The sequence below is a fragment of the Mesoplodon bidens genome (genome assembly GCF_964165515.1).
Source record: "Mesoplodon bidens genome assembly, chromosome: 9".
NCBI classification, from domain to species: domain Eukaryota; kingdom Metazoa; phylum Chordata; class Mammalia; order Artiodactyla; family Ziphiidae; genus Mesoplodon; species Mesoplodon bidens.
This window is the reverse complement of record NC_138166.1, coordinates 99840229-99855254: the sequence shown is the minus strand read 5'-3', so window position 1 is coordinate 99855254 and position 15026 is coordinate 99840229.

Here is a 15026-nt window from a genome sequence, read left to right as displayed (position 1 = left end):
TCAGACTGCATTTTAAGAAGATCCCAGGAGACTCATGCCTAGTGAATGCAAAGGCCCTGAGGCAGAAGTCAAAATGTATCCTCTTCTGAAATACAATCTGGAAACCAAGTTGCCCAATGGAGTGTCAGGTAAACTCACCCTATATTGATTGTAGAGTGTAGGCCCCTGGGAGGGAATCTACCCCAGGCTGGGTAGGGAGCTGATAGGCTGCTAAAGGAGACAGGTGAGTCCAGCGTGATCAACGCCAGGGTGAAGATGCGCAGGCCATGGGAGCCCAGAGAGCAGGCACTGGCCCAGCCTGCCTGAGCAGCCCTTCAGAGAGGCTGACCCGGGAGCCACAAGGAGGAGGTGAACTTCCCAGGTTGAGGCATAGCAGGTGCAAAGGGACAGAGGTGAGGGAGGGAAGCAGTGATGCGAAAGGAGGTGGAGCTGGGCCTGGCAGAGGTGGGTGCCCTAAGTCAGGAGTTTGACCTTGTCCTAGAGCTTTGCAGGGAACCACTGATGGTTTTAAGCAGGGAAGTGCTGTGATCAGATTGAGAGATTAATCATGGGAGTGACAGGGAACTATTGGGCATTTAGCAAAAGCCAGACCCTGTGTCCAGCAGTTTGCTGGATTATCCCAGTGTAAGTGATCTGCAAGGTAGGTGCTCTTGTGCTCACTTTACAGCTGAAGAAAGGAAGGGGGCACGTGTCTGCAAATGCGAAGCTGGGGTGTGCTTCCCCCCCACCCCAGTTGTGCCATTGCATCTCCCTTGTAGACAACCCGGTCTAGTAGCAGGGGAGCCAGGGCCGGCTGCAAGGAGGGTGGGCTGCATTTTGAGTACTGAGTGGGCTTTAGCAGTTAAGGGGTCTGCAGGAGCCGGCACTGATGGGAGGTTGAGGGTGGGTGAGTGGACGCAAGAAGACTGGTATCACATCCAGTGTCTGAACCAACTTTTTGTTATTTAATTATGAAACATCTCAAGCATCCACAAAAACGGAGAGAATTGGCTACTCGATGTCCTTTACTCATCATTCACCTAAAACAGTTACCAACATTTTGCTACATTTTCGTATCCCGCCCCCCTATTTTTGGCCACACCCACTGCATGTGGGGTCTTAGTTCCCCGACCAGGGATCGAACCTGTGTCCCCTGCATTGGAAGCACAGAGTCTTAACCACTGGACCACCAGGGAAGTCCCTCATGTCCGTCCCCCACCCCCCCCGCCGCCGCCAATGACAGCCAAGACGTCGTTTCACCCCTGCACTGGAGAACACATTGTCCTACAGGGCCTCGGTGCCTTTTCACAGCCACCAAAATAAGCCGTAATTCATCGGTACCCAGTCAAACATCTTCTTGCACTTGGTCCGTTTGAGTCATCAGCACTGCCTGCCTTTTAGTTTTGTCTCTTAAATCTCAGCTAGACCAGTTCTGTCACCTCCACTTTTTTCCCCAGAACTGTCCCAGTTTCAGAAGAAGAAAAACGAGAGATCTCTTGGGTCACTTGTGTTTTGCACGAGTTTGAGGAATGTTCGATGGTCGCAGTCTTGGTGGTGTGTCTAGTAGGTACGGAAACTGGCGAGGTCCGGACAGAGGAAACAGTAGGAAGTCTTAGGAGATGATGATCGGTGCCTTGGCCGCGTGCCTTCTAGGTTCCCGGGACCCAGCATCCGTTCTGAGTCACCAAGGCTGCAACCTAGGATGACTACTCTCAGGCTGTGTGGCTTTACATAAGTTACTTAACTCCTCTCAGAGTTTGTTTTCCTGTCTGTAAGGTAGAGACACAGCCTCCTTCGCAGGGTGTTCGTAAGGATCCAATGCAGTAATGTGTGCACGGGTTTCCGCACAGAACGTCAGCCGCCCTGAAATGCTAAATCTGAGGCCTCTCCCCTTTTTGTTGGAACTGCTTATCTCTTTGTCTCTCCCGCCTATTCTGATGGGCCAGGATGGAGCCATAGATCAGACACAGGTAGACCCCAAATGGAGAGTGTGGGTCTGTGTGTGTATAAAACAGATTCCTGAACCCTAATTCTGGCCTAGGGAATCAGATCGGCAGGGTTGCTGCGTACTTTCTGATTTCAAAAACTTCCAAATGTGATCACATTTCACCTGAAATATAGGCAGGTCAGGTATTCTGACCTCCATCACATGATAAAGGAGGTGGAGATCAGAGAGACAATAATTTGCCCAAAGTCACACAGTAAATTGAGAAGCCAGAACGAGAACTCAGAACCAGTGTTGTTTCTACAGCACCAGCATCTCCCAAGATGTGTTGGCAGAACGCTCATGAAGGAGACCGATACATGCTTCGTTAACATTGGGTTCTGTTGGTGATTTGGCTTGGGAAATACTGGAGCTAAAAGATGCTTCAGTGGGGTTCTTGAAGAAACTTGGAGCCTGTAAGGCACCAGCATGCTGGGGACTCCAGGAGCAGCTGGGACTTGCCCTGGCTTCTCTCCACGGATCCTCGGGGCTCCACCGTGACGCGCTCTCCTGGTGCCAAGCCTTGTTAGTGCATTTTACCAGAACACGTGAGCCCTTGGCTCGTTTCCCAGGCCCCGAGGAAGTACTGCTGCCTTCCTTGTCTTCTGTATCCATCCCCCTCAATGTGGACCTGCCCTAGGGTGAGGGATGTGGGCCAGGAAGTGCTCCAGGAGCCCGAGGACAAGCCTGACCCTTGAGCCCCTCTGGGTGCACTCCATAGCAACGTTACAGGTTATTTCCCCCGCCTTCAGAAGAGCCTTCAGCTGGGGCAAAGGAATTAAACCCTGAGAGGCACGTTACTGTGTCTCCTTGATTCCTATTATGGTGAATCAGAAGTATTGAAAATGCATTCTCTGGCACGTGTACTAAGGTAAAACATCGCTCCTACTGTCAGTCCGTCCTGTTACCCACATGGCACTTGGCCAGCTGTGCTAAGTGCCGGACGTGGGAAAGCTGAAGTGAGATGTGGGAGCCCCCAGGGCCGAGCACAGAATGAAACAGCCTTTGAATGAACCGGTGGAGAACCTCAGGTCCTTGGGTCCACAGGTGGAGGGCCAGGCAGGGAAGGGCTCCGCCGCCCTTACCTCCCCCTTCGGAGTCCCCCTCAGCTGCTGGCACTGCACTCTCCACTTGGCTCAGCCCCAGACAGAATGAGCACGGTTCTCTAATCCGTCGTGTTCCCACCTTAGATTACGGAGATACCGGGGCGCAGAGAGGAGGACAAAGGACCACTTGTTGGCAAAGACTGGGAGAGGGCCTTTTAGAAAGCAGTGGCTGTGGCTTGGAGAAGAAATGTGGAAAACGAGCTTCTGTCTGTTCCTTCTGGCTTTTCTCAAAAAAACAAGTGTGAGCTCAGCTCAGGTTGGATTGAAAACTGATGCCTCTAGAGACTTAAAAGGCCTTCAAGCTCAGAGGTTGAAAAGTCCAGTGTTCAAGGGACCTGGGTGGTAAGTTATGTGCATGAAGGGGCTTGATGCGGGCGATAGGGAGTGGTGGTGACCAGGGCACACCTGAGATTCTGTGTCTCACCTGAAGGGGGCACTTGCTGTCTGTAGGACTCTGGGCCTGCTGTTGCTATTCTGATTTTTCAAGAAAAGCCAGACATTTTAAATGTGAAATCCCCTAATTTTTAAGTGTCGAATCTAATTCAGATTATCGTATCAATACTGTGTGGGCCAAAGAAAAGGCATCTGAGGGCTGGGCTTGGTTAGAAACTGCAGATCTAAATAAATCCTAACCCCCCCACGCACTTTTTTTTTTCCTGACTGTTTTATAATCACAAGAAGTCAGTAGCACAGAGGATGCCCTGAGTGTAACAAAGGCTTAAAAATTGAGTTCTTTTAGAAAAGCTGAAGAGTTGAGTCTGGTGTTGGAATTTGGGCTGAGTTCTTAGGGTTCGGGTGGATTGCCAGCTGCACAACATGGTCTGTGCTTCAACGGCACCTGAACATGAGAATGGCCACCTGGCCAGGCAGAAGTGCCCCCTTTCATGGATTACCTCAACACGTGCCCAGTGCAGCTGTACTTGTCAAAGTCCTTCCTATTATTTCTCTGACCCGCCCCGGAAGTACACCCAACTGCCTTTTGGTCACCCCAAGGCTGATTTAGGTCAGGGAAGGTCCCTGGGGGCGGGGTTAGCTGGAGGCAAGCCCACCCACATCTGCTGTTCCTACCAGAGCCTTGGCACTTCTAACTCCTGCCTTTTTAGGAAGCTGAGGCCCAGAGAAGAGGTGGGCCTGGCCTAGGGCACTTCCAATCATTCAAAACTGCGAAGGGTCCGGAGCTACCGTCAGTGATTCTGTTTGGTGTCATTGCTGAATTAGCCCAGTCTCGGGCTCCTGATGCTCTGACCTTGTGGCTGCCAGGCTCCGCCCCATCATGGGGCCCTGCAGACGGAAGGAACTGATCAGACTGGGGTCTCTGCCTCCCCCTCAGCCCCTCCTTCCTGGCTCCCCTCCTCTGGGTTAGAAAACCAAAGGCGTGAAGAAGGAGCCTGTTGCTTTCAGAAGGGGCTTTTACAATCTCACTTGCTACATAGGAGGTCAGAGAAAGGTGGGCCTGGCTCTTCGGAAAGGCTTTGAGAAAACTTCCCCAATGGAGGCGAGATGGTATGGGCAGGGCCAGGCTGGAGGGAGGGCGGTGTCCTCCCATGAACCTCTCAAGGGGGCCCCCGTTCATCCAGGCTGGCACCTGTGGCCCTTTCCTCCGGCCCTATGAGGCTCTGTTTTTAAGGAAGACATATGCGGGGGCAAAGGAGAGGGCCTTCCTGTGAAAAGGATGAAACGTGTGAGGGAGAGAAGACTCAGAAGCCGCGGTTGTGAAAAGGAGGTGTTTAAGGCCAGCCCGAGTCCGTTCAAATTCCAGAGAAGTCTAAGGAGGGCTATTTTTATGGGTTGTTAATTCTCCTGTGTGGGTTAGGAAGGGCTGCCTGGGATGGGGTGGGGGGGGGCGGGTACAGCGTCCTAGGGAGCGCCAGGGAGTCACCGAAGTCGCTGAAAATTCCTATCCCCGTGCCCACCGGTGTCACCAGGTGTTGAGTAGGACTGGGGGGAAAGCAGGCCCTTCATGTTCTGAGGGATTAAGCAGAAAGCTGCCAACCCATGGACACAGATTCTCGGGGAGGAAGGGCCCCCTGGTCGGGACCCAGTGCTCCAGCTCTAGCCTGGGAGTGTCAGTTACGTGCTCTGAGTGGCTGAGGGCTGCAATCTCAGGGGCCTGAGCAGGGAGCACCCGGATGGGCCCATCCCCACTCCTGGGACCACGCCAGCCTTTACAGCTATCTGGACAGAAAAAGCAAATCCAAGTGGATACCAGTGTCATGGATTGAATGTTTCCCCCCCGACATCTCTATGTTGAAACCCTACGTCCCAAAGTGATGGCGTTTGGGAGTGGGGCCTTTGGGAGGTAAGTAGGTTTAGATGTGATCCTGAGGGTGCGGCCTCCATGGTGGGATTAGTGTCCTCATAAGAAGAGAGAGGCCAGAGCCTCCTCTCCGTGTGCACTCACCAAGGAAAGGCCACGTAAGGACATAGCAAGAAGGTGGCCATCTACAAGCCAGGAAGGAGGTCCTCACCAAGAACTGAATTGATTAGCACTTTGATCTTGGACCTCCAGCCTCCAGACTGTGAGTCATACCTGTCTGTTGTTTAAGCACCCAGTCTGTGGTGTTTCCTTATAGCTCCTGAGCCAACTAAGACAACCAGTATTATTGGTCTGACTGTGCACAGTCCTTGTGCAGTGGGCCACTCAGACCCCAGGAGCTCATCAGATGGGCGCAAAGTCAGACAGACCCCACCATGGGACTGTGGAAATCCTGCCTGGGGTGTCTTCTATTTCATTAAAAAAATGTTATTTAGTTTTATTTTCACAATTCAAAGGCAGGAGGGGCTAAAGAAGGGAGACGTTTGATTTTCAGCTAACTCCCCAGGTGAATGTCAGTGAGTCTAGAGACACATGATTTCTCTCTACCCAGGTTTCTGGTTTTCATACAATTTTAAGTGTCATTTCCACAGGTTTTTTTTGTGTGTTTGTTCTGGTTCCCTGTCTATTTCCCTGTGATCCAGGGCTGTAACATATGAGCAGGGTGAGAGCAGCTCAGGCACGAGGGTCGATGCTGTGCCCTCCCTGAGCTCTGAGACCCGGTGAGGGAGGTCTCCTGACCTCAGTGCCCCAGGTTTGGGGCTTTGAAAAACCAGGAACCTGGGAAGGTGTGACCACAGGCTCCCGACTACTTGCCTGTCGGGACAAATAATCTTGCTGGATGTTGGGCCCCATCTTGGAAAGTGAGGGGGGAGGGAAAGCGATGTGGCAAAGATGGGACCCACCACAGATAGGTTTTGAGGGAAGGGAGGGAAGAAAAGGTTGAGGGAATTCACCTGGCCTGGGAGGGCACATAGATGGGGAAAAAAGAAAAGAAAAAGAGACCGGAAAAAGGGGAAATCCTGCTTTCATAAAGCACTTTAGGACCGTTTGGAGAGGCATCTTTGATAAAATCAGGGCAAACGCTCTTCTCTTTGCCGTAACTTAATTGGTTAGAACTTCAAGACAGACACAGTCAAAAAGGTTTTCAGCCAAGTACCTCCATTGTCTACTTTAACATTAAGAAGCAACCCTGCATCACCCTCGTGGATGCGTCCCTGCAGGTGGGCCCTCCCTGGTCCAGCCCGCGGACACGGCCTCCTGGGAAGGAAGGGCCTGCAGGCTGCACTGTGTGCACCTCACGTGGTTGACCAGGCCCACAAGTCCAAGTGTTAAGGGGGCACGAGCCTTGGCAGACAGCCCCCAAGCCGCCTCCGCCTTCTGCAGGGCTGTCCGCCAGGGCCACGGGAGCCCCAGGGGAGGGTTCTGAGCCAGCTGGGCCAGGGAAGCCAGGGTCCCCTCGACACTGGGGTGACAGGAAGCAGGGAGTACGGTGAACATTGGGTATCGAGCTGGCCCTGGAATTGGAGACTCCCCCCCCCTCCAGACTTGTCTGGGACCACTGAGCTTACTAACAGGGCAAACTCCCGATCCAGTTCCAGCCCCATTTTTCTCAGCTATAAAACTAGAAAAAGTATTGTCAATCCTACTCCCTTCACAGGATTGTCACGAAGACCAAAGCTAATGGGATACTGTTAGTTGAAAGCATTTTTGCAAAGTCAAGAAAGTGTGAGGAAATGTATGTCACCACGTTGGTCACTTTCCCCTGGGTACACTCTAGTTTTCCAATGTCTTTTTAAAAACGGAGCCCTGGGATTAAGAGGTACAAATTATTAGGTATAAACTAAGCTACAAGTATATACTGTACAGCACGGGGAATATAGCCAATATTTTATAATAAATATCAATGGAGTATATATCCTTTTAAAATTGTGAATCACTATACTGTACACCTGTAACATATAATATTGTACATCAAATATACTTCAATTTAAAAAATAAAAATTAAATTAAAAAAAATGAGCCCTGGGCTCTGGGTACCACCTGACCAGATCATACCTCAGGGGGACACTCGGATTTGCATTTTTACTTTGTGAAATTCTCTTATCTGGTACCTGCTCAGATTTTCTTTTTGTTTTTAACTGAGAAGGGAAGCTTCAGCTGTTAATTTGTGTCTGTTGTCTTGTTAGTTTGTATCTATTAGTTTCTCATTAGATTGTATCTGTTCAGCCTGGGAAAATGTTTCTGAACATTGAGAGCTAACCTTCTTACAGGACTTTTTAATGCACCAGAGTGAACTCTCTCCACAGCTTCTCACTTAATCCTCCCAACCTCCTACAAGACAGATACTGATTATGCCCATTTTAAAGGTGGAGAAACTGATGCTCAAGCAAGGTAAGCAATTTGCCCAAAGACACATGGCTAGTAGGTGGTGAAAACTAGGACTCGAGCCCAGATAATAGGATATGAGCCCACGCTGTCAGTCTCTGATGCCTTCCTGATTCTCACAGCATATCACCTAGTGTGTCCTCAGTAAAGGTGAATAGCTGCCTTTGGTGTTTCATTCACGTGAATGATGAAAACAGGTTAGACAGGGTCTGGCCAAGAAACAGCCCCATGGGACAGCACCAGAGACCCCCTCTCCCAGGATGGCCTCAATCCCCAGCAGCAGCCTCTGAGCCTGTTGTTGAGTGGACTTCCAGCCCACATAAAGGCAGAAGAAGAGACGGGAACAATTTAGTCAAACCCTGCAATTAGAAACAAAAAGAAATTAAGTTATTTTGATGTGTGACTTTTTTTTTTTTTTTGCGGTACGCGGGCCTCTCACTGTTGTGGTCTCTCCCGTTGCGGAGCACAGGCTCCGGACGCACAGGCTCAGCGGCCATGGCTCACGGGCCCAGCTGCTCCGTGGCATGTGGGATCTTTCCAGACCGGGGCACGAACCCGTGTCCCCTGCATCGGCAGGCGGACTCTCAACCACTGCGCCACCAGGGAAGCCCCTGATGTGTGACTTTTGCTTGTTAATTTCAAATAGGCTCCCAATATACAGCCACCTCCTAAATAAGCCATTCTGGAATTTTACTGGAGAGCAACATCTATTTAGAGATTGTAATTTATGAACATTTTACTCTCATTTTTCCCCTCTTGAAAATTAGGACATTTGCTCGTGTCTGGTTTTCTGGGATTTTGTTCATTTCCCTTAATCCCTTCACTCACTCATTCACTCAACACATTTACTGAGCACCTGCCACGTGCCAGGCACTGGGCTAGGCACGGGCGGGAGTCAGATAGGCAGCCAGCAATTCTGCTTTCACCTCGGGTAACAGGTGTGTTTGCTCTGGGCCTGGAGATGTGAACTCGCAAAGGGGCAGCTGCCTGCCCTCCTGCTGTGGCCTTCCTGCTGAGGACTCTCCTGCCCCTCTGCCCCGGGATATCCCTGACCTGGTTGCCCCAGACACAGCCCTGCAGTCCTTTTGCTATTCTTTGCATTGGGGGTGAACCTCGGGTCTCTCTGATGCTTTTACAGAAATCTGTTCCTCCTGCCTTCACTTCAAGTCATCTTCCTTTCTGACTTTCGGCTTCTGTCTTTTGTCTCTTTAACTTTTGAAATCCTCAGAAGCATCCAAGGTGTTTGAGTGTTTCAGATGACCCGTCTTCCCGTTCCTGTGGTGGTTTCTGTTTTTTATCAGTTGGGATTTAAAGAGGAGGAGCAGATCTTGGGCAATGAGGAGGCCCCTCCGCCCTTCTGGAGGGAGCGGACTCCAAGATGTGAGAGCGAGCGCTGCTTCCAGGGTGCGGGGCTCTGCCGGGGTTTACAGATGTGGAGAAGCACAAGACTGTATCTGCTCTGGCTCACAGAGTTTTCTCCAGACCTCACTGAGCTGTCTCGAGGGTCACATGTGGTAAATAGACAGAGGAGGTCAGCGCTGAACGGACAGCCCTCCCGGATGCTGCGGAGCCTCTCCAGACAAACCGGACTGAGGAGAGACGCCCTAGTGACGAGATGCTAATTTTGCATGTTTCTTTCCCAGGGTGCTCAGCAGTGCCTCTGATTCTTGTTGTTAAATACATTTATGCTATTTATTGATAAATAGATGCTTGGGGGGAATCCTTAGAGGATGCATGTCATACATACTGTACATGTTGTCATTCATAAACGCCAACTGAAATATCACTGTAAGGTAAAAATGAAGAGACACTTGGGCTTTAAATACTGTGTGCGGCTTCCTCAAGTACTGGCTGGTCCGAAGGTAGTGAGTTATCTCAATTGATTGTTCACAGTCAGTTACAGATCGAACTCCTCGTTCTACTCTTTCCCCCCTTCTCACTACTGCACTTGACTAGTCTTTTGTAGAGCTGCCCCCCTTCTAGGTGTTAAATAGGTTTTCTTGTTTTTATCTTAATGTGAACATTTTGAAAGTTAACACTATCTTATCACTGAGATAAGAGCTGGAAATACAAAAAAGAATTTTAGAATAGCCCTTTCTCTCCAGAGGCTAACAATAAATTTGGGGAAAACCATCACAGAATCCTCCTCTGCCCCAACACACACATATAGATACGGTAAAGATAGTATATATTCTAAGAGGTCAAGGAAAGGAAATGGGGTAATGGGGTGGGGGTGAGTAAGGATTTTATTTTTCCCACTTTTTAGTGGAGTGGGGTTTTATTTAATTTTTACATTCTTTAAATCATTTGCAAAAAAGAGGAAATCGTCTTTAAAGATATGTAAGGATTTTTAAATGTTTTGAATATCAACAGGATGAGAGATTAATATTTGATCATACAACACTTAATAGACAAAATTAGGAGACATTTCAAAGTCAACAATACTGTTAAGTTCTGAAGATAGAGATACGAACATTCTCAAAACATGTTGGAGGAGGAAAAACCAAGTCCAAGAGTCTGGAAATAGAGAAGAGAATGGGAGAAGGGCAGAGTATATTGTGGGACTCCTGGGTGGGGCCTTGGAGCCACTTTCTCATCTTGGTTCTGCCTTTACTCTCTCGTGTAACCTTGGGAAAGCCATTCAGCCAGCTTCTTCCATCTGAAACTGGGGGTCATGACAGTGATCTTCCTAGCCCTTTGCTAGATGGAAATGTAAATTCCTAACAGCATCGGAGGCAAGGCATAGTACTGTGTAACTGTCACAGATGTGTGTATAATAAAGGAGACTCTTTGGTTTGTCCTTATAGGTGCAGGCGACCCAAGGTGCGTTGAGAACACCTTGGATCTCCCTGGCGCTTCCACTACAACCAACTTGTTTAGTTGACCTCACAGAGAGGTAAGGCGGTGTTAGGAAGCCAGGCTTCCCTGTGTGCGTTCTCAGTCTGGATCCTGTGCCCTTTCTTGTGCACCTGACTGCTTAGCCCTCGGTAATGGGCATACCCTTAGAAGGTGAACCGCCTTAATCACAGTGGACTGTTCAAGCCAATTGATGACGCTATGATCATACACCAGCAGTTGACACACGACTGTTGTATCTGAGGAATAATGATAATAAGCAATCCTGCAAGAGAATAACAGCCAATGGCCACAGTCAATGTTCTGTATGTGCCAAAAAAACCCTTACGTTTGTTTTGTATTTTATAAGGTGCAAGGTATTTTCAAATATTATTTGTTTTATTTAATATTCTTTGCAACCCAGTCAGGAGAGTATGGCAGACATTATCATTTTACAAATGAGGAAACTGAATTTCTGAGAGGTCACACGGGCAGCTCAAGGTCAGCCAGAGTTCATAGTTCATGACTTGCAGGACCAGAAAATCCTATCTTTCTTCTTCAAGAGTTCTCCCTGCTACCGCACAGTGAAAAACGGACAACAAAACAATGGCAATAAATCCATGAAACCAATTGCTGTGGTGTCCTGGTCAATAGAAGCACTGCAAAAAAATGAAAAATTAAAAAAAAAGATAGATGGACAGATAATAAATGAGACAGACGGACAAGGAGAGAGGGAGAGAGATAAGTACTTGATGGAATTGTGTGACATGGACATTAAGAAACTAAGAAACTTGAGAGCAGAGTCAGTTTCTCCGACCTTAGGAAGCTCTCATTCCACAGGTGAGGGGACTCCACAATCCCATCCGTCTTGATGACATATGTATCCTGTCTCCAGAAGATTACTAACCATGTGATAATAACTGCAAAGCAATAACGAATGGCCAACGAAACAATGAGGCCAGCCTAGATTCATACAATAACTCGAGAAAGGAAGGGGTTTGGGGTTAGTTCTTTCGTAAGACTTGTGTGTCTAAGATAGGGTTGCCAGATAAAATACAAGATGCCCAGTCAAATTTGAATTTCAGATAACAAGTCTTAGTATATAAGTATACCCCCAGTATTGCAAGGTATATCCTGCTATCATTGCAGACACCACAGTTTGAAGCCAAAATATCCTTGATTTGCAAAAAACCCCGCATTTCGCACCCCCCCCAATACCCAGATCTTCACGTTTTATTAGAAAAGCAAAGCTTAGTGGACCCAGGGCTTAAGCCAGTACAATGATCCTCTTGCTCTCTCTCCTTCACACCGAAGGCACCCAAACCTCTGGCTCTCCTTTTTCTCAAGGAACAATCCGGAGACAAGGGGACCTCCTTTCCGGCGTCCTCCGTGCACTCATGAACGGGGCATCTGCTGTGGTCCATTAGTCACCCTCGCCGGCAGGCGGGCGTGCACAGTGCATTTTCTGGTGTGTTTAAGAAACGGACTTAGTATCTGGCTGTCCTGTAAGATTAAAAAATCAAAGAGAAAAAGAAAATCTTTTAAGACTAATTCTCCATTTCCCCCAGGAGGTAAAAGGCTAGTCAAGTGAAGCAGTGGGAGTGGAGAAGGAACAAAGAAATCTGTAACTGGCTGTGATCAATTAATTGTAAACACCACTGCACGCGGACCAGCCGAAATTAAGTAGTCCGCCGCTGCTTATATAAAGCTCTAGAATTCCATCGCTTCTACAGTTACGGTGATTACCTATAGGCGGGGGTTTCTTTTTAAACGCACAAACATACACCTTATATATCAACCGTATATTTAAAACATAAAACCATTAAGCATATGAACTTCGTCAAGAAAGGAGGCTTTTCCTCTTCAGTGGAATGCAAAGAGCTCCAGGCGGCCCTGCTAGAGCATTGTGGGTGATTTGCATGCAAAACGAGCCGCGGCCAAGGCGCCGAACCGCGAAGGTGGGTCCTGGCGTGTCTGTGAAGCGTGGGGAGCCTCCCGGTTTGTCTTAAGTCTCAAAGGGCCGGGGTGTTTACGTGGGGCGGCCTCGCGCGGGCAGGTTCCGCTTCCCGGACCCCACGCCCCGCGTCTCGGGCTGGGATACAGGGAAATCGCCCGGGACGCACTGTGGGGCTTCACCCTCCCGAGCCGGGGTCTTCGGCCAGGAAGCCGAGCCGCCCTAGTCTCCCGACCTCCTGCCCAGGCGGCGGGGAGCTCCCTGCGCGCTGCGCCCCGCCGTCTCCGTGGTCATTGCCTCCTGTTCTCCGCAAGCGCTTTTGTTTTTAGGAGAACTGGGGACTGTCAGCTCTCCTGGAGGGAGATGGGGGGCCTCCCTGTCCTCACAGAAAGGGAAACAGTGAATTTCGTCCCTGGCGGCTAAAACAAAAAATGTGTTTAATTCGCAGTGAGTTTTAAAAAATGATGCCTGGGAGAAATAAGGCGCATGGTAACTGGGAGCAGAAGACCGGGGCTGGGAACTTGCCTGGCTTTTCTCCCGCAGAGCGGCCCCAGGGTCCTGGACCTCCAGCCCCGCACCACTGGGTGCACGGTCTTTTCAAAGTGCAAGTCCTTTCCCCCGAAGCTTTGAGGAGGGCGGGAAGAGGTCTTGTCGTACAGAAGCGGACAGTGAGAGCTGGGCGCGCAGGGCAGCTTTGGGGCAAGTCACCACTGTCAGTTTCAGTATCAGGGACCAACTACTGGACCCCCGGAGCGGGTCATTTTGAACACTTCTCTCTGTGCGTCAAAATTATTTTCAGTAATACTCATGTAATAATCAGTAATAATCACTGTTTCCTCTGTTCGTCCTTTAGTTGTAAAACAAGCAATTAACAATTTGAAAAAAGGAAGAAATGTCCATTTTAAAGATTTTGCCAAATTCAGTAAGATAAGTTCATGTATGAATTAAGATTTGCACTTACCAAATACAAATATTATACGGTGCAGTTCCCGCTGTGTCCCTGCTTTAAATAGTGTGTTTAAAATTTTATATTTTAAACAAATTCAAATTTAAAACCCATTTAAATCAACTTATTTGAAATTAAACTTTAAAATTTATTTAAATTAATTTAATTTTCAATTAAACTTTAAATAAATGAAAATTCCAAGTGGTGACATACAATGAAGTAACTCAAGTAATGTATTTTTTTCTGAAGAATCACAGTTCTCTGGTGTTTTGGGTTTTTTCCCCCTTTTTAAAATAGACTTTATTTTTAGGGCAGTTTTAAGTTCACAGCAAAATTGAGCAGTATATACAGAGATTTCCCGTGGACTGGCTGCGACCACATAGGTACAGCCTCCCAACACCATCAACATCCTGAACCAGAGTGGTACATTTGTTACAACCCACCAATTTACACATCATTATCACCCGAAGTCCATAGTTTGCATTAGGGTTCACTCTTGGTGTTGTATGTTCCATGGGTTGGGATAAATGTTTAATGACATGTACCAATCGTTATAATATACAGAGTCGTTTCACTGCCCTAAAAATTCTCTGTGCTCCAGTATTCATCCCTCCCTCCCGCCTAACTCCTGGCAACCAGTGATCCTTTTACTGTCTCCATAGTCTTGCCTTTCCAGAATGACATATAGTTGGAACTATACAGCACATAGACTTTCACATTGGCTTCTCTCACTTAGTAATATTCCTTTAAGTTTCTTCCATGGCTTTTCATGGCTTGATAGCTTATTTCTTTTTAGTGCTGACTAATATTTCATTGTTTGAATATGCCACAGTTTATCCATTTACCTACAGAGGGACATTCTCCAAGTTTTGGCAGTTATGAATAAAGCTGCTATAAACATCTGTGTGCAGGTTTTTGTGTGGACATAAGTTTTCACCTCCTTTGGGTAAATACCAAGGAGCATGATGTTGGATCACATAGTTAGAGTATGTTTATTTTTGTAAGAAATTGCCAAAAAAAAAGAAAAAAAGAAATTGCCAAACTCTTCCAAAGTTGATGTACCATTTTGCATTCCCACCAGCAGTGAATGAGAATTCCTGTCGCTTCACATCCTCACCAGCATTTGGTGTTGTCAGTGTTTTGGATTTGGACCATTCTAACAGGTGTGTAGTAGTGCCTTGCTGTTTTAACTTGCAATTCTCTAATGACATATGATGTTGAGCATCTTTTCATATGTGCTTATTTGCCATGTGTATATCTTCTTTGGTGAGGTGTCTGTTTGGGTCTTTTGCCCATTTAAAAATTGAATTGTTTGCTTTCTTATTGTTGGGCTTTAAGAATTGGACTTTGGATAGCAGTCCTTTATCAGATGAATGTCTTTTGCAAATATTTTCTCCTAGCCTATGACTGGTCTCCTCATTCTCTTGATAGTGCCTTTCCCAGAGCAGAAGTTTTTAATTTTAATGAAGTCCAGCTTATCAATGATTTGTTTCATGGATCATGCCTTTGATGTTGTGTCT